Below are 14,892 nucleotides of genomic sequence, written 5' to 3'. Positions count from 1 at the left end.
CCAAAATATTGGAACCCACTCACTCCCCTGTTGCACTATTCTTAGGTCAGATTTACTTCCTGCATAACTGCCACCATCTGCTCCAGCCATATTGCATCTCCCTTTGAAGATGTTCAGGGTAGCTTTGAGCAGTGCTATCTTTAATTGCTGCTAGGAAGTTATGATTTTAGGCCTGCACTGGATGCGTGCAGCCAACAGCGCGGTTAGTGCTGACTACATGCATCAATCATTCAAATGAGCGGGCACAATAATGTTGGTTCGCTGCCTGAATCACATGAATGGGGGCGGGAAATTGCACATCGTGATCACAGTGCATATTTTCGGGGGCTATCCAATTTATCCCCCAGTGCCTGGTGTAAAATGATCTATCCACTCCAGAAGATTCCATGCCCAATTCTGAGTATGTGCTGATTTGGCTAATTTCAGGCAGGGCTGTAACTGAAACTCTATAGTTTGCTTCAATGTTCCTGGGCCAAGAAGGGGAAATGTCAAGTTGGGTTCTTGCTCCCAATTATTATCCAGTGATCCCTACCAGAAACTTCCTGCTTTAGACAGTGTTGAATCCTGGTCCTTAATTTAGTTGAACTAATGGATCCAGGATGCACACTTTTTTCGGGATAACCGCGTTGGTACCATAGACAGAGTAGATCAGCAGACAGTTCTTATGCAGAACATGTTCTATCTATTTATGAAGGAACTCAACAGTTACACTTGTGTGCTTCCAACTCAAACCCCATCTCTGCATTACAGACTCTAACTCTAAACTACTCCTACTGTCTGCTAAGGTAGCCTGCGCTATAATGCTATTGGATACTAAGATTATGTGATCTTCCATTATAACATTCTTCTTAAAGGTATATTACACATCAGATTACCACATCCCTCCCCCTTTACTCAGAAATACTTTTTACAATTAGAATTATAATTTTTCTCAAAATATCAAATTATTTACACAGATAAGTAATTTACAAATTCAGTATTTCTGGGGGTTTCCTTATGCATGTAGAACGTATCAGCTCTACAGCTTCGGATGCTTTGTCAGGAATTTCCTTTTCTGGTGTTGTCTGAACATCAGGTTCTTCAGTGGGCACCTGCAAATCTGTTTCCTCAACTCTTGCAGGTACAACTGACCCTTCAGACACATCTGTACTCAGTTGAGTTCTTTCAACGGGAGACGTTGACGCAGCCGTGAACGCTGGAGGAATCACTTCCTGATACATTGTTTCTCTCCTCCTATTATGATCTATATGTTTCCATATGACTCGGTCTTCCACTTTCACGTGGCAAGAAAGAGGTCCAGTCACTGCACTTATTTCACCTGATAACCATTTCCAAAATTTTTCACATATACCATTTCTCCTACAGTAAACTTTCTGTCACAACTATGCCAGTCATGTCCAGTTTTCTGACTTTCCTGACTCCTTTCCAGCTTCCCCCCTAAATTTGGTGCTATTAGGCTCAATCTCGTTCTGAGCCGGCGTTTCATCAACAATTCCACAGGTGTGACACCTGTTGTTGTGTGAGGGGTGGTTCTATAATGGAAAAGAAAATGCGTTAGCTTGGTCACTATGGAGTCTCTGGTTAATTTCTTCATGCCAGTTTTGAATGTTTGAACCGTTCTCTCAGGCAGTCCATTCGAAAAAGGGTGGTACGGTAAAATTTTTACATGAGTGATATCGTTGAGGCGGATAAACCATTGAAACACAGCAGTCATAAATGCCATACCGTTATCTGATACAACCACTTCTGGTAGTCCATTGATGGTGAAACTTTGATGTAGCTTGTCTCTTGTAGCAGAAGATGTTGGTGACTTCACCTCATATATGTCCATCCATTTTGAGTGAGCAGCAACAATAAGGAGATATATTGTTTCCATATAAGGTCCCACATAGTCAATAACTCATGGCCTCCCTGGCCTCTCCCAAGAGTGTAACCGAGCTGTTGGAGGTAACTATTGTGCTTTCTGACACTGCATACAACTTCTCACTGAGCTCTATATTTCTCCATCATTCCAGGCCACCATATGTAGCTGCATGCTATGGTCTTCACTCAGGAAATACCTGGATGTGCACCATATAGTTCAATTAACAATGGCTTTCGACCTTTTGGAGGAACAATCACATGAGGTCCCCACAATAAAAATCCATCCTGGCTGGTTATCTCATTTTTTAAAATATTCATTCATGGGATGTGGGCTTCGATGGCTGGGCCAGCTTTTATTGCCCATCCCTAGTTGCCCGTGAGAAGGTGTGGTGAGCTGCCTTCTTGAACAGCTGCAATCCATGTGGTGTAGGTACACCCACAGTGCTGTTAGGAAGGGAGTTTGACCCAGCAACAGTGAAGGAACGGTGATATGTTTCCAAGTCAGGATGGTGAGTGACTTGGAGGAGACCTTCTAGGTGGTGGTGTTCCCATCTATCTGCTGCCCTTGTCCTTCTAGATGATAGTGGTCATGGGTTTGGAAGGTGCTCTCAAAGGAGCCTGAAGTGTATCTTGTAGATGGTACACACTGCTGATTCTGTGCATCGGTGGTGGAGGGAGTGAATGTTTGTGGATGTGGTGCCAATTAAGCGGGCTGCTTTGTCCTGCATGGTGTCAAGCTTCTTGAGTGTTGTGGGAGCTGCACTTATCCAGGCAAGTGGGGAGTATGCCATCACACTCCTGACTTATGCCTTGTAGATGGTGGACAGGCTTTGGGGAGTCTGGAGGTGGGTTCCTCATCACACTATTCCTAGCCTCTGACCTGCTCTTGTAGCCACAGTATTTATGTGGCTAGTCCAGTTCAGTTTCTGGTCAATGGTAACCCCCAGGATGTTGATAGTGGGAAATTCAGTGATGGTAATGCCATTGAATATCAAGGGATGGTGGTTAAATTCTCCCTTGTTGGAAATGGTCATTGCTTGACACTTGTGTGGTGTGAATGTTACTTGCCACTTGTCAGCCCAAGCCTGGATATTGTCCAGGTTTTGCTGCATTTGGACACAGGCTGCATCAGTATCTGAGGAGTCGCGAATGGTGCTGAACATTGGGCAATCTTCTTTAAAAATACAGTTTCATTTCATCGGATTCCTGTTCTTCTGACCAATCGTGAAGAACTTGTTCTCGTACTTTGGATAAGACTGGGTCTCAACCTGTCCAATCTCCAATCTGTCTAGCACGTACCGGTGATGAATCTAAGAAGTTCAATAATAAAATGTGTTCTTGAGGAACTGGAACACCCTCATCGTTTTCTTTCAAAGGCAAATGATTAAGTGCATCAGTGTTTGCAATCTGATTTCCAGGCCAATCCAATTTAATTTTTTTCAACTAGTTTCATCCAAGGAGGCTTGGCCCCTCACCTGCTACCACCAACAAGGGTAATTTTACTGATTGACTTCTGTACTGTACAGTAACCCTGCTTTTGCCTTTAATTTTGATGTCTTTTGTGTAAGTTTTCAATTTGGCATCTGTTTCTTCCAAATTTAATTTACATTCACCCATAATTCAGGTATTTGAAGGTATGCTCTCCTATAACTGTAGTGGATGCTCCTATGTCCACCTCCATCCTGAGAAACCTATCATTCACCCTCACCATTACATAGATTGGTTCTGTTCTTCCTACCTCTAAATTATACAACAAATAAATATCTGAATCTGTTATTTTAGGCTCTTCTATGTTATGAATCTCACAGGGCTTTTCTTTTGATTGAAAATCTGCCTGATACTATCATTGCAATGTCTCATGAGATGTCCATTTCGATGACGGTAAAACCATTCGATTTTTTTTAATTTCCATTCATTACAAAGTTGTCTGCTTCCACGTCTCTTACCATTATTCCATGTTTTCACTGCTGAGCCATTTCTTTTTATTTGTCTGCAAGCGGTGGCTGCTTCCCGCTTCTCATCAGGCTATGCACTTTTGCACCCTTTTTTCTGGGGCTCTCCACATAAGGTGGAGGACGGCGCCATTTTGTGCTCCCTGTATGGCTTTCAAGTTCCTCACCGTGCTTTTCATGGCCAGTACTATTTCTAGCGCATCCTGAAAACCCAAATTTGTTTCAGACAGTAATCTCTTCTGAATTGCATCTTCATTTATACTGCACACCAAACGATCTCTAAGCCTATCATTTATAGATGTACCAAACTCACAATATCCTGTTAACTGTTTCAGACTTGCCACATAACAAGCAACTGTCTCCCCTGGGGCTCTATTTCTTGAATTAAGTTTGAACCATTGTGTAGTTACTGAGGGCTTGGTCTGGTGATGACTCTTTACAAGGTTCACTAAGTCAAGAAAGCTTTTCGAATCTGGGGCACTGGGTGCCATCAAACTTTGAATTAATCCATAGGCCTTACTCCCACAAGTGGATAAGAGGATCATTCGCCTCTTCTCCTCCCCTACAATGTCATTAGCTTGGAAAAAGAATGCGAGGCATTCAACATAATGAGACCAATCATCTGAGGTTGGGTCAAAAGAATCAACTCTTCCAAACTACGGCATGCTTCGAAGGGACTGCTTCGACGTTTAGGATGGAAATTCTACTTACAACTATCGTGCGAGGTATGGCCCAATTTTGCTTCACTTGATTTCCTTCCTCACTTTTTCTTGCTTTTTCTCATCCTTTCTTGCTTTTTCAAAGTTTTCAAAATCATGAGGTGGCTGGACAGAGTAGATTGGGGAAGCTGTTCCCGCTCATAAAATGATCAAGAACGAGAGGGCACAGATTTAAAGTGATTTGCAAATGAAGCAAATGTGACGTGAGAAAAAACTTTTTCACACAACGAGTGGTCCGGGTCTGGAATGCACTGCCTGTAAGTGTGGTGGAGGTAGGTTCAATCAAGGCATTCAAGAGGGTATTAGATGATTATTTAAATAGAAACAAGGCGCAGGGATATGGGGGAATGGCAGGGCAATGGCACTCGGTCATAATGCTAATTTGGAGAGCCTGTGCAGACACGATGGGCCAAATGGCCTCCTTCCGTGCCGTTAAGATTCTGTGATTCTGTGATCCCTCATCACCAGTTTGTTGAATCCTGGTCCTTAGTTTAGTTGGACTAATGGATCAGGGTTGCACGCTTGTTTTGGGATGATCGAGTTGGTACCATAGACAAGAGTAAATCAGCAGACAGTTCTTGTGTAGAACACATTCTATTTATTTACAAAGGAACTCGGCAGTTACACCTGTGTGCTTACAACTCAAACCCTACCTCTACTTTACAAACTCTAGACTACTCCTACTGACTACTGAGGTAGCCCAAGCTACTCTGCTATTGGATACTAAGATCATGTGATCTTCCATTATAACATTCCTCTTAAAGGTATATTACACAGACAGCATGTGAAGACAGTGATTACCTTGACTATAATCCCCTTTGTGCAAGTCAATTGACCTGAAAACATCCTGTACCGCAGTCTGCACATGACAGTAAGTTATTGGGAAGGTGCCAATGTCAATGAAATTGTACCCAGAAAGAGTCAACATCTTCAGGAGAATGGGGAAGTAGATTGCAATAAAAAAATTGCAAAACTCATTCCTCATGTTAGTTGCAGTAATATCTTGGACAGATCTGTCAACGCTATGGAAATGTTTGGATAGTTATTTATGGTCAGTAAAAGCAATGCATATTTGCAAACCTATTTACATGCAAGGAAACAAATTTATGTTAGTGAGTTACTTACATCAAAATGGGTCATATTTTGAAAGCAAAGTGAATGATTGTTCCTGCTAAATGCTGACACTTGACATATCTGTTTGGTAACAGATATGCGTCCTGAGTCAGCATTTAAATAAAAACTTTCAAAAATGTAGACAGGATTAATGCATCATTAATTTTAAGATGTTCAGAGGTTTAAACTCTTGAATATATGCCTACAGATTTATTGCCAAGTTTATGATGTTCTTCTTGCTCTCTATGGGCTGCTTTACTGATGATGAATCGTGAATACAAACCAAGCTTTTTGAATTATCTCCTTGACCCATGACTCCATTCAGTGGAATAGTCAATTTGAAAAGAGGGGAGCAGCATAATTTAGGGAATAAAAATCTACGGTGTAGCTTCAGGACTTTTAATACTTTGACATAGGCTGTAATAAGGAACCTATTTACTTTAAGGAGAAGCTGTGACCAGCTTCATTAACTGTTAATTTGTAATAACCTAGAAGGTCGTATCTCTACAGACAATAGAATGTATTTAGTAGTCCTATGCTCCCAGTATGTAGCCTCACTTAACAGGTTTGAGGATTGAAGAATCAATGCTGCAGTGTTGTAGCCCTGTCTGTGACCTCCGCTCCTGCAAAATGAGACATGCTACTGAGAGGGCAGGATAGCAGAATTTACCATTCATTTTCCATTGCATAACACAAATTATATCTCAAACAGTCCCTGTTCATCAAAATAAATGTTCAAGTTAGCCTACCTTCAAACTTTGAAATTGTCTGAAAATGCTATATTTTCTTATAAAGTGTGTCTTTCCTCATAATGAATAAATACAATTGTGACTTCAATATTGCTGCTTTTAACAAAATACCCTGTAGTTTCTCCCATTAACATCTTATAGGTGATAATGCTGTGTCAAATGATATCACATTTTCCATGAATAAAGTTGCAAATTTAATCAAATTGCAGAAATAGAGCTACCGCGTACATTACATTAACAATGATTCATCATTATACACAGTAAATGTCTTCTCTTAGTCATTACTGCAGCATTTATAGCACCGTAGCATTTACAGCTCAAGATGGCATTTTACGTCATTTGCAATCTTGATAACGGTGTAATTTATTCAAATGACAAGAGACTCAGGAAACTGATGTGACAGGTCTGTAGCCTTTTCCTAAACAGGCATGGCTACTGGAATGAATCCTGATAGAAAATTTAAAAAACACAATTCACTGATATAAAATTATAATTGTAATATAGTTTCTGCTTCATTTATAGCATGATAAGAAATAAACAGAGTGAGATAGGAAGTTACAATCCGCTATGAATACATTAAGTTGAAATTCGGGGGCAGCACAACAAAGTAATCTGGCTCCAAATGTCAAAGGTAAATTTTGCTTCAGTAATTACATTTCTGTTATCTTCCCCATACTGCTGCCACTTCCACACATTTCAATTTTTTAAAATTACTAGCCGATTTCCCATGCTGTTGCTCATGGTAAATAAAATGATAAGCTGTTTTATAATGACCAGAGTTTTATATGAAGTAATGCACAATGCAAAGGTGGAGCCAGATGTTGTTTAAACTTGCCTTCTCTTTAAGCCCCAAAAAAGTTTTGTTTCTGTTGGTAAGCGTAACCCAAGTCAATGCCAAGATTATTTCTTGTTGGTCAGGGAACTTGGAAGATTGGAATGTGATTGGCAGTTTTAAGTTGCTGCTAAGAAGTGGCCAGAACTTCAGGATTTTTTTGCATCTGTAAAACATGATGCCTGAAGTATGAAGACTCTACATGATGACACGCTGTGTTGGGGGGATAGTGGTGAGGTGGGGGTAGAGAACAAGTCAACAATTGCCCTAGAATAAAATAGTGGCTTCTGATTAGCAGTGGAACAATATTCATGATCATGTGAGTAGTTGCACAAATAACATCATGAAGGTGAAAATAATTGGCACAAGATAAAATAGTAATTCACTGTACCTGTATGAATAGGGAGGTGAGTCCATTGGTAGCTAAAAATAACTATAGATACAAAACTGAATGCAAGATATAACAATTGGGTCATATAAACTGTTGAATGGGAAGTGTAATGAGAAAAGTGCATGGAATGAGAGTGAAGTGATTATGTTACTGAACTAGTAATCCAGAGATTTTGAGTTAAAATTGCACCACAGTAGTTTGAGAACTTGAGTTCAGTTTAAAATATTCCAGAAACAACTTATTAAACATGAAGCAGTCAGATAGTTGTAAAAAACCCAACTGTTTCACTTACATCCTTTAGAGAAAGAAAACTGCCATTCTTACCTCGTCTAACATCAATATGGTTGATGAATGGCCAACAAAAATTTTAAAAGCAAAGAAATGAAAAGAATGATAAAGCATAGTTGAAATAATAATAAATGGTCTGTTATAAAATACCGAAAAACATCAAGGAGGATTCCTATTCCTGAGCAGTATCCAGTGATCCCAGCTGGACAGTGCCCAGGTGAGGATAGCATCAGGCTTCTGCTGAAGGGCCATGAGGGCTCGAAACGTTGACTGATTTCTTCTCCGCCGATGCTGCCAGACTTGCTGAGTTTTTCCAGGTAATTCTGTTTTTATTTTGTTTTGGATTTCCAGCATCCGCAGTAGCTTTTAGCTTTTTGTTAGCATCAGGCTTGTTGTGATACTCTCTAAAGTCAAACATCCTGCCAATATTTATTCTACATGCGCCTGTGAAATAGCCTGTGAAATGTTTTGGGGAATCAGATCTGAGTATGAATCACTGCCTTTGTAAGAGATCATATCAGGGGAGGGAACTGGGGGAGAAAAAACAATTACTTTAAATAAATAATATATAGTGCCAGATGCAATCAGCCATACAATATCCCAATTGGTCTGTAAATTGCACCATTTTCTCGATCTCTGTGTGCAAACATAACAAAAGTGACTTACAAGACTCATAACCATGACAATAAAATCCTTTTAAATATATGTTTATAATAAACTGGAAGCCTGACCTAGAGTGTCCAAATCCTTACCAAATTAAATAAAGCTCCAAACATTTTTTCTAAGGACAATAAATACATCAGGAACAAAACTGTAAAATCGTCCGGCTGTTTGGTGAAAAAAAATTTCTAAATGTGTATTTCCGGTGCATAGACTTGCCCAGCTGGGTTGGAGAGGAGGAGTGGAGGGGAAGGATCATAATAGCGAGCATGTTTCTCATGATTTGCTATCCATTCACTTAAAAATCAGTCTTGAGAAGGCAATAGCAACAAAGATTTTTATTTATATGGCCTTTTAGCATGAGAAAGCATTCCAAAGTGCTTCACAGGCATAATCAAAAAAAGAGATGCTGAGCCAAAGCAGGAGATCTTAGGAGGGGAGTTCAAAAGCTTGTCAAGGAGATGGATTTTAAGGAGAACCTAAGTACAAGAGAAAGGTGGAGAAGTAGAAACACTTAGGGAGGGATATTCCAGAGCTTAGGGCCTAGAGCTGACAATGTAGATGTGCAAGGGACCAGAGTTGCAGGAACATTGAACTTTTGGAGCATGGTAAAGCTGGAGAAGATTACAGCAATAATGGAGGAATAAAACTATGAAAGCATTTTGACACAAGGATGAAAATTTTAGGTTTAATGGATTGGGAGACTGGGAGCCAATGTAGCTCAGCGAGCACAGTGATGGAAGGTGAATGGGGCTTTGTGTGGGATAGAATGCATGGGCAGAATTTTACTTTGCCCCGCTGGCAGGTTTGCAGGTTGGGGCTGTGGAGGGAGGGACCATAAAATTCCTCAATGGCCTTCCCATTGGCCTCCCACCCACCTCAACCTCTCCACAATTTTACGGCGGGACGGGCAAGGCCTAGGTCAGCCCGCCCACCTTTTCCCCATTGAGGCCCTTAAATGGACAATTAATGACCACTTGAGCGCTGTTTCCCACCCAGCTTCAATTTTCAGGCTGGCGAGAGTAGTTCAGGAGCAGGCGGGAAGCCTGGAAAGTGACACTGCTCAGGCCTTGAGTGGGAAGGGGTGGGGTGGATGGGGGCACTTCCATCAACGGCCTGCTTCCAACAATAGGAACCATCCCACCCCAAACCTCCCCCAAGCAAGGCCTGCCTCCCTCGAGTGCTTCCCCCCTCCCCCGGCCTCTCCATCAAGACCCCCAACTCCCTCTACCCACCCTCCTGGGCCTCAACTCCTCACCCCACCCTGAGACTCCCACATTGACCTGGTCCTGAACACACGGGACGTAGACCCTAGGGATTGCTTGTAGTCTCAGTCCTGTCCACTGCAGCTTCTGGCGCTGCCAGGACTAGAGAGCTGCTGCCCTATCAAATTAGCCGCAGCTCTCTGAGGTGAGACTTCTTCTCGAGTGAGGGCAGAAGTTCCATTTTCAGCCAATTAATGCTCCCTGGAGTGTTAAGTGGCAGCAAAACAGCCAGCCTCGGCCATGATGCATTCTCCACTGACTCTTTGGATAGTGGGCTGGGAAACCCCACCATCTGAAAATTTCCAGATCTGAAGCAGAATTTTGGACAAGCTAATGTTTATGAAGGCTGAAGAATAGAAGGCTAGCCAAGAGAACATCATAATAATTGAGTTTGGAGGTGACAAATGCATTTATGAGGGCTCAAGAGGCAAATGGGTTGAGGTTAGGGCTGAGGCAAACATTTTTACAGAGGTGGAAGTAAGGTTCGAAGTTTAGCTTTGGGTCAAATGGGACATCAAGTCTGCTAATAGTCTGGTTTAACCTGAGACAGTGCCAAGATGATAGTGTTGCTGACAAGGGCATGGAGATTGAGAAGGGAGTCAGAGACGAGACAAGGATAATTGGGCAATGCATGGACCAATTCTGATATTGTGCTGTTGGCTGCATCTGGTCTACATTTAATTGGAGGAAATTACAGCTCACCAAGGACTGGACATCCAAAATCTGGCTCAACAGGGTCTGGGGAGCAGTAGACAGAGGTAGTAAAGAGGTAGAGCTCGATGTTGCCAGTGCACATGTGCAAACTGACCCCATATGTACATGGATGAAGTTATCAAGGGGCTGTTTATAGGTGAGGAAGAGGAGAGAGCCAAGGATAAATCCTTGAGGAGTGTAGGAGAAGGAAAATAAGCCATTTGTGGAGATACTCTGATTGCAACCTGATAGGCAAAAATTGGACCGAGCGAAGGCAGAAACACCAACCAGGGCAATGAAAGAGAGGCATTAGGGGAGGCTTGTGTGGTTGACTATGTCAAATGCAGCAGAGAGGTTGAGGAGGAAAAAAGGATAATGCAGCTCAATCACAGTCACAGATGAAATAATTGATGTCTTATTAGGGTCACTTCAGTGCCATGGTGGTTGGAATTCTAATTGGCAATATTCAAACATGGAATTTTTTTTTTATTCATTCACAGGATGTGGGCTTCGCTGGCTGGGCCAGCATTCATTGCCCATCCCTAGTTGCCCTTGAGAAGGTGGAGGTGAGCTGCCTTCTTGAACCGCTGCAGTCCATGTGGTGTAGGTACACCCACCGTGCTGTCAGGAAGCGAGTTCCAGGATTTTGACCCAGCGATGTGAAGGAATGGCGATATATTCCCAAGTCAGGATGGTGAGTGACTTGGAGGGGAACTTCCACATGGTGGTGTTCCCATATATCTGCTGCCCTTCTTCCAGACGGTAGTGGTCTTAGGTTTGGAAGGTGCTGTCTAAGGAACCATGGTGAATTCCTGCAGTGCATCTTGTGGATGGTACACACTGCTGCTACTGTGTGTCGGTGGTGGAGGGAGTGAATGTTTATGGATGTGGTGCCAGTCAAACAGGCTGCTTTGACCTGGATGGTGTCCAGCTTCTTAAGTGTTGTTGGAGCTGTATTCATCCAGGCTAGTGGGGAGTATTTCATCACACTCCTGACTTATGCATTGTAGATGGTGGACAGGCTTTGGGGAGTCATGAGGTGGGTTACTCATCGCACGATTCCTAGCCTCTGACCTGCTCTCATAGCCACAGTATTTATATGGCTAGTCCAGTTCAGTTTCTGGTCAATGGTAACCCCCAGGATGATAATAGGTGGGGATTTAGTGATCGTAATGCCATTGAACGTCATGGGGCGATGGTTGGATTCTCTCTTGTTGGAGATGGTTATTACCTGACACTTGTGTGGCATGAATATTATTCCCCACTTGTCTGCCCAAGCCTGGATATTGTCCAGATCTTGCTGCATTTAGACATGGACTGCTTCAATATCTGAGGAGCCGCGAATGGTGCTGAACATCGCGCAATCATCAGCGAACATCCTCACTTCTGACCTTATGATGGAAGGAAGGTCATTGATGGAGCAGCTCAAGATGGTTGGGCCGAGGACACGACCCTGAGGATCTCCTCTGGTGATGTCCTGGAGCTGAGATGACTGACCTCCAACATCCACAATCATCTTCCTTTGTGCTAGGTATGACTCCAACCAGTGGAGACTTTTCCCCCTGATTCCCATTGACTCCATTTTTGCTAGGGTTCCTTGATGCCACACTCGGTCAAATGTGGCCTTGATGTCAAGGGCAGTCACTCTCTCCTCACCTCAGGAGTTCAGCTGTTTTGTCCATGTTTGAACCAAGGTTGTAATGAGGTCAGGGCATTAGTGAGCAGGTTATTGCTAAGCAAGTGCCACTTGATAGCACTATTGATGACCCCTTCCATTACTCTACTGATGATGGAGAGTAGACTAATGAGGCTATAATTGGCCGGGTTAGATTTGTCCAGCTTTATGTTTACAGGACATACCTGGGCAATTTTCCACATAGCCAGGTGGATGCCAGTGTTGTAGCTGTACTGAAACAGCTTGGCTAGGGGCGCGGCAAGTTCTGGAGCACAAGCCTTCAGTACTATTGCCGGAATGTTGTCAGGGCCCATAGCCTTTGCAGTATCCAGTGCCTTCAGTCATTTCTTGATATCATGTGGAGTGAATCGAATTGGCTGAAGACTGGCATCCAAGATGCTGGGGACCTACAGAGGAGGCCAGGGTTGATCATCCACTCGGCACTTTTGGCTGAAGGTTGTAGCAAATGCTTCAGCCTTATCTTTTGCACTGTTGTGCTGGGCTCTGCCATCTTTGAGGATGGGGATATTTGTGGAGCCTCCTCCTCCAGTGAGTTGTTTAATTGTCCACCGCCATTCACAACTGGATGGGGCAGGATTGCAGAGCTTAGATCTGATCCGTCAGTTGTGGGATTGCTTAGCTCTGTCTATCACTTGCTGCTTATGCTGTTTGGCTCACAAGTAGTCCTGTGTTATAGCTTCACCAGGTTGACACCTCATTTTTAGGTGCTGCTTCTGGTATGCCCTCCTGCACCCTTCATTGAACCAGGGTTGATCCCCTCGCTTGTTAGTGATGTTAGAATGGAGAATATGCTGGGCCATGAGGTTACAGATTGTGTTTGAGTACAATTCTGCTGCTGCTGATGGTCCACAATGCCTCCTCAGTGCCCAGTCTTGAGTTGCTAGATCTCTTCAAAATCTATCTGATTTAGCACGTTCGTACTGCCACATAACACGATGGAGGGTATCCTCAATGTGAAGACAGGACTTTGCCTCCAGAATGACTGTGCGGTGGTCACTCCTACCGATACTGTCCTGGACAGATGCATATGCGGCAGGCAGGTTGGTGAGGATGAGGTCAAGTATGTTTTCCCCTCTTGTTGGTTCCCTCACCAACTGCTGCAGACCCAGTCTAGCAGCTATGTCCTTTAGTATTCAGCCAGCTTGGTCAGTAGTGCTGCTATCAAGCCACCCATGATGATGGACATTGAAGTCCCTCACCCAGGGTACGTTCTGTGCCTTTGCCACTCTCAGTCCTTCCTCCAAGTGGTGTTCAACATGGAGGAGCTCTGGTTCATCAGCTCAGGGAGGGAGGTGCATGGTAATCAGCAGGAGGTTTCCTTGCCCATGTTTGACCTGATGCCATGAGAGGGTCTGGAGTCGATGTTGAGGACTCCCAGGGCAACTCCCTCCCCACTGTCACTGTACCGCCACCTCTGCTGGGCCTGTCCTGCCGGTGGGACAGGACATACCCAGGGATGGTGATGGTGGCGTCTGGGACATTATCTGTAAGGTATGATTCTGTGAAGATGACTATGTCAGGCTATTGCTTGACTAGTCTGTGAGACAGCTCTCCCAATTTTGGCACTAGCCCCCAGATGATAGTAAGAACTTTGCAGGGTCGACAGGGCTGCAATTCCGCACCAGCGACAACGTTGATGCTGGGTGGTCCGTCTGGTTTCATTCCTATTTCGTGACTTCGTAGCAGTTTGTTACAACTTAGTGGCTTGCTGGGCCCCATTTCAGAGGGCATGTAAGAGTCAACCATATTGCTGTGGGTCTGGAGTCACATGTAGGCCAGACCAGGTAAGGACGGCAGATTTCCTTCCCTAAAGGGCATTAGTGAACAATCAACAATGGATCCATAAAAAAAACAGAATTACCTGGAAAAACTCAGCAGGTCTGGCAGCATCGGCAGAGAAGAAAATAGTTGACATTTCGAATCCTCATGACCCTTCAACAGAACTGAGTAAAGTTAGGAGAGGGGTGAAATATAAGCTGGTTTAAGGTGGGGGAGGGGTGGGGGGAGAGAAGGTGGGGGGTGGTAGTAGGGACAAGCAAGCAGTGATAGGAGCAGATAATCAAAAGATGTCACAGACAAAGGAACAAAGAGGTGTTAAAGGTGGTGATATTATCTAAGAGAATGTGCTAATTAAGAATGGATGGCAGGACACTCAAGGTACAGCTCTAGTGGGGGTGGGGTGGAAAGACTGACAGGGCATTACAGGTATAGATTTAAAAATAATGGAAATAGGTGGGAAAAGAAAAATCTATATAAATTATTGGAAAAAACAAAAGGGAGGGGGAACAAACGGAAAGGGGGTGGGGTGGAGGAGGGAGTTCAAGATCTAAAGTTGTTGAATTCAATATTCAGTCCGGAAGGCTTTAAAGTGCCTAGTCGGAAGATGAGGTGCTGTTCCTCCAGTTTGCGTTGGGCTTCACTGGAACAATGCAGCAAGCCAAGGACAGACATGCGGGCAAGAGAGCAGGGTGGAGTGTTAAAATGGCAAGCGACAGGGAGGAATCACGGATGTAGGTGGGAAGGGACTGGACAAGAGGAGAGAGAAGGGAGTCAAGATAACGAGAAATGAGTTCCGTGGGGCAGGAACAGGCTGACACGATCGGTCTGCCGAGACAGTTCTGTTTGTGGATTTTGGGTAGAAGGTAGAAGCAGGCCATCCGAGGTTGGGCGA

This window comes from Cetorhinus maximus, chromosome 2 (assembly GCF_964194155.1).
Source record: "Cetorhinus maximus chromosome 2, sCetMax3.hap1.1, whole genome shotgun sequence".
NCBI classification, from domain to species: domain Eukaryota; kingdom Metazoa; phylum Chordata; class Chondrichthyes; order Lamniformes; family Cetorhinidae; genus Cetorhinus; species Cetorhinus maximus.
The sequence above is the reverse complement of the archived record's forward strand: the minus strand, read 5'-3'. Positions refer to the sequence as shown.